The 5827-nt window shown below is 35.9% G+C and overlaps 1 long non-coding RNA gene across 1 annotated transcript; it reads right to left on the reverse strand.

The window, feature by feature from the left end:
* Positions 1 to 1234: 1234 nt before the first annotated feature.
* On the reverse strand, positions 1235 to 2297 carry LOC111377204. The gene is made up of 2 exons (XR_002699674.1): positions 1637 to 2297; positions 1235 to 1529 (listed from the first exon to the last, which is right to left on the reverse strand). It is a non-coding gene; the product is annotated as an uncharacterized LOC111377204 (long non-coding RNA).
* Between the last annotated feature and the right edge of the window lie 3530 nt (positions 2298 to 5827).

Consider the following 5827-nt stretch of genomic DNA (forward strand, 5'->3'; position numbering starts at 1 on the left):
TGCTACTGATCTACTGAAGAAATTTGGGTACGAAAATTTGAAACCAAGCTTGACACCCATGGCAACTGGAAAGTTAATATCTAAGGCTGAGGGACAAGTCTTGAAAAACCCAACATTGTATAGAAGTGCTATTGGTGGTCTCCAGTACTTGGCCTATACAAGACCGGATATCACATATTCAGTGAACAAAATGAGCCAATTCCTCCAAACACCAACTGATGCTCACTGGAAGGCACTCAAAAGAGTGTTTAGATACCTGAAAGGAACTCTAAAACATGGACTTGTCATTCGAAAAAGTGACAACCTTGACATAATTGCGTTTGCAGACTCTGATTGGGCATCTTGCCCAGATGATAGAAGATCCACAGCAGGTTATTGTGTATATCTTGGAGATAATTTGGTGTCCTGGTGCTCGAAAAAACAACATGTTGTGGCAAGGTCAAGCACGGAGGCTGAATATAGGGCATTAGCTCATTGTGCATCAGAAATTACATGGATACAATCCCTGATGAAGGAGCTAAAGATACCACAGAGGATGGTGCCAAAGATATGGTGTGATAACCTAAGTGCAAGCGCATTGGCTTCGAACCCAGTTTACCATGCACGCACCAAGCATATAGAGCTTGATGTTCATTTTGTAAGAGACAAGGTTCTAAGAGGAGAATTAGAAATCAACTATGTACCAACATCTGACCAAACAGCAGACTTGCTGACAAAACCACTGAGTCATTCAAGATTTTTGTTTCTTAAAGACAAGCTTGGAGTGCTAAAGACACACTCCACCGTGAAAGGGGGAGTTAGAATATTTGAACCAACATAACAAAAAGGAGCAACAATCAGCAGCAGCAGCAGCCTAACAGAATTGGTGGTGCACGGTGGAATAAATGCAGTTAGAACACATGGCAAATTCTGTTAGATCAGAATATTCTTTTTGTATCTAAATGCTTGTATAGATTCTTTGTGTATATAAGGCAGTAGAAATGTAAAAGATCATGCAACTTTCAATCAATTCATTTCTGATTTTTCACTAAGGTGAACTTCAATTTCCTTGGCGTTGTAGAAAAATGTTCAGTTTTTGGACAGATTACATGTATATATGTATAAACTTCCATATGATCATTGATGTGTGTTTATTTAGAGTTTTAAGGCCAATTTTTTTGAATAATTGGAGCTCATATCCACCAACCATAATGTTGGCAAATCAGATTCCCAAATATTAAGTTCACGAATACACTTAAACCAAGCATTCAAACTATATTTACTTACCGTTTATGCAAAGAGTTAGCAAACACATTATACAGACAGACACTGAATTTAATTATCCTACATGCATAACATATGCAAACTACTTCTCCAAATCATTCAAACTGCTTATCCAAGTTTAGAAGCTTCACAAAATGAGGACCTTCTACAATTAGCAGCTTGATGAATTCAGGAATTGAACTGCATCAACATTTACTCGCACAACCGGACACGCTCTCTTGTGTCACAAAATTTTGAGAACAAAAATTGTTCGTCGTTTGAACTTCCTACACATGTAAGCAGATAAAATTTACTACAAACTGCAAGATGTGAAAATTGAATGAGTTATATGATTCGAGTACCTCAACATTGAAAAAAAAAAATAGAGGAGTACCTCAACATTTAATGGAGATTTTTTCGAAAATGACCTTTTCGACAGTTTTTTTTAGGTGCTCCTTTAGTTCTCCAATCTTTTAGATTTAAGATGTCTCCACTGCAAACATTCCCGTTTCAAAGGATTGTGAGGCGACTTGATTGGATTTTGACGTCAATTAACCGTTTGGAATTCGATCCACTCCGTAATGCGCTTGCATTGTCCCTCGTCATGTGCCACCATGTAAGCTAATTTGGTATACTCAATGCCCATAACAGAAAAGGAAAAAAATTAAAATATTCCAAACTCGTATAGAGCAATCAAAACTCAAAAGCACACTTTAATAGAACAAGCATTTTCCCGTTCACCGGTTGCCTTCAAAATCAAAACCCAATCGCTCCAAATATAAAATGCATAAAGAATATAGAACCACCCTCAGATCAAATGAAGATGAAGAAGAATAAATGTTACCCATGCTGTCGCCAACGCAGAAGTGGCTGACAGCACTGGAGTTGTCTGCTTCCATTTCATCTGCATCTCCGAAATGGTTGAGTTTTGCGTCCACTACAACTGATGGGGGTGAGAACGAGGGGTTTACCATCGTGTTGACGTCGACGTCGAGGTTCACGTCGTCGAGGCTCGAATGGGTTTTGACGTCCTTCCATTTCGGTCGATTGCTGGGTTTGGTTGGATTGCAAATGACAAGTTTTTGTAGGGTTAAAAAAAATGGCTCCCTCCTTTTCTTTTCTTTTTTTAAGTGGAAGGTGAGATTTTGACTTTTTGAAAATATCGCTACGTCAGCAAATTATGTAACAAATTTGATAATTGTGGCTGTACCTCTGGCACTATCCTAAAAATTCAGATCTCAAAACAATAAAATTTATTTATTTTTTTTCTTTTCCTTCTGCTTGAAAACTCGTAGCACATTTTCCTAGGTCTAGAAAGAATAAACTTTTTTTTCAAATAAAAAATGTGTGAATAACAGTTGTTTTGTTTCCAATTTTTTTTTTTTCAAAGTAAAATATAGCTACTTTTTTAGAAGTATATTCCATGTGTTAGAGATAAAAGAAGAAATGTATTTTTAACTTTGATCAATTTCCTTTTTCTTAATGATTTCTTATTTTCTTAGACACGTATGCTCTTAATCGAAATGTCAAGCACAACTTGAATAATTGATTCTTACCTAAATTATTTAATTTGAGTTAATTTTTTTTATGGATTCTATGATTTGATCATATTAAAGAAAAAAAATACACAAATCCTCATTGATTAATAGCACTTGTTAGCAAGAAGTTTCCTCCATGGACCTTTAGTCATATGTTGAAAAATTATATGTCGTGAATAGGTCATAAATTTTGTAACGGTAAGGAATGATTAAACCAGCTCACTTAAAAGTTTTAATTATTTAAGAATGAATGAAATTTTTTATTAAGATTTTCTCGAACTTGCTCTAAGATTAAATTTATTTTTTCATCCAAAAGTTTTCCATTAGAAAAAATGTGCCAATAGTCACCAACTTATTAGCTCTGTATCAAAGTGATCCCTCATATATTTTTTATAGCACTGACAATCCTAGTGATTTTCCCATTAAAAAGTAGAATCAGTGTACATCGATGGCGGATAAAAATTTGAGTCAAATGGTGCTAAGTGGGCCTCCAGATGACATAAATTTGAGCCATATAATGGACCATCTAGCTGAATATTTGGTTGGGTAGCGTTCAAAGGAAATTCACACCAACAACATAAAGTAAAGAGAAAACATCATAACTCATGTGTAGAGTTTACACCAATTCAAAAGTGGGGTGTATAGTTTAAAAATTCAAAATTTGAGTATATATATAATTAATTAAAAATATTTGTTAATATTTAATTAATAAAATCACAGTTATACAAATAATTGTCACATATACAAAATTATAGGTAACAACTTTTTTACTGGTCACACATTGTAAAATTAATTGGTCACAGATTATTTCGAGGTCACAAATAAAAAATTTTGTAGATCATAGATTATATTGATGTCACAAATCAAAAATCTTATAGGTCACAGTTTATTATTCGTCACAAATTTTCAAATTTGTTGATCACAAATTATATTTCAGTCACAAGTTATCAAATTTTAAGGTCACAGTTTAATACTTGGTCACATATAACCAAATAATTGGTTAACCACCACCAACACTACCGTCACCGCCACTGTGACCACCCTCGTCAGCACCACAACACAACTACTACCTCACCACCACCACCACCATCACCATCACCATCTGTCACCACCATCGTCAACACCTCTACATGTACCTTCAACAAAATTGGTCGCTAGATCCACCATCACCGCTAGCATCTTTACCTGCACAGCTAATAAAAACCACCTAAAACCCACAACAACACTGAAACCACCACTACTACCACCAACACTACGCCTACACCAACACTATCAAAAACCACAGCAGCCCCAAATCACCACTACCATCGTCACAAACAGTGTCAACACCACCACCACACCTCGACGTCGCCATTGCTGAAAATCACAGTAGCCCCAAACCACCACCACCTCACCCCTACGTTGCAACAGCTGAAACCTACATTAGCCCTAAACCACTACTACCACCACTACACTTTGATGTCGCCACTGCTGAAAATCGCACAGGATATAACATCAATCGAGGTTTTGACACCATAGTAGCCCCAAACCACCACAACCATCACCACACCCCAATGTCGCCACTGTTGAAAACCATAGCAGCCCCAAACTACAACTACTACCACCATACCTTGACGCACCACTGCTAAAAGCCACGGCAACCCAAAACCACCATTACCACCACCACACCTAATGTCGCCACACACGTTGCTGTGACAATCACATTGGAGAGAAAAGTTATCACCGAAGATTGAAGAAGACGTTGCCACCGGAGAGAGGAGACGTTGTCATCATTTGGTGGTGGTGACATGCTTAGAGAGAGAGGCGAGAGAAGTGAGAGAAGGAAGATAGATGAAAATGATTAGGGTTTGGGAGTTAAATTTGGATATTTAATTATTATATCAATACCTGATTTTTAAATAATGAAACTTGATTCCTAATTTTTGCATTATGATCTTTAAATCCCTGCTATTATATAATTTCCCACTAAAGTAAATTCTAGCAGGTTTTCTATTGACAGAGTTCACAAAGTGGGCCAATAGAAACTAATTTCCAGCATGAAAAAGCCCAAGGGTTAATTTGCAGAAATTAGGAATTTTGGGTATTGATTCGTAGCAAACATAAAATTTAGGGACTAATTTATAGAAACTAGAAAGTTCATTGGGCAAAATTGCATATTGCAAAAATTTGGGGTTCGAGTCAGCCGATCAAGGAAGAAGGTCCAAGGGAAAATATAATTTAAGCGATGAAATTTAAATTGATAAAGACTACATAGGATCATGCAATTGCACGACTAATATAGTGGCGACTCCGCCATCTGTATTGAGTCAGTTGAACATGGAGGCCATATGGACAACTTCGTCATATAAGTTTACTATGAACAATAGATTACACTACTGAGACTTTTGGACCACGTGGAGATGAAACAAATATGAACATCCTAACAAGATGATGAGATAATAATTTTTCCATTCTACGTCTATTAGCATTGACTTAGAGTTAAACACGATGATCAAATTCCCCTCCTAAGTCGGTGTTTTTTATTTATTTCTAACAAAATATTTATCATCTTGTGTAATTTTAACTAAAAAAATGATTTCACCCGTAAACACCCTTGTGTTTTAGCATCGGGCTAGGTTGGACCTTGAGTTTGTAACTACTGATTTTTTTTATTCCAATATTACTAATTGTAGGGGAAAATGAGCGTCTAGAAAGAAAAAAGTCCTATTATAATTGAAGTGAAGCCCAGAGTCGACTCAAATATTTTGGGGGCCTTATGCCAATTTCAAATTGGGGCCCTATATTTTGATTCTCCTTGTATAGAGTTTTAGCTTGTTTGATGGAGATTAAGCCCTTGTTTGAATCCCATTTTTTCATTAAAATACATTATTTAATGGTGATTTGACACCATTTCAACCACACATTTCTCAATAAAATAATATTACACACAAACTTAAAACTTTTTCTTATTTTTTAACCATACATTCTCCATCGTAGCATTGTTTCAAAATACATTTTTTTGAGAAAAATAGGGCTGAAACAACCCTTAAAATCAAATTTTTAGTATA

This window comes from Olea europaea, unplaced genomic scaffold (genome assembly GCF_002742605.1).
Source record: "Olea europaea var. sylvestris unplaced genomic scaffold, O_europaea_v1 scaffold1621, whole genome shotgun sequence".
Classification (NCBI taxonomy): domain Eukaryota; kingdom Viridiplantae; phylum Streptophyta; class Magnoliopsida; order Lamiales; family Oleaceae; genus Olea; species Olea europaea.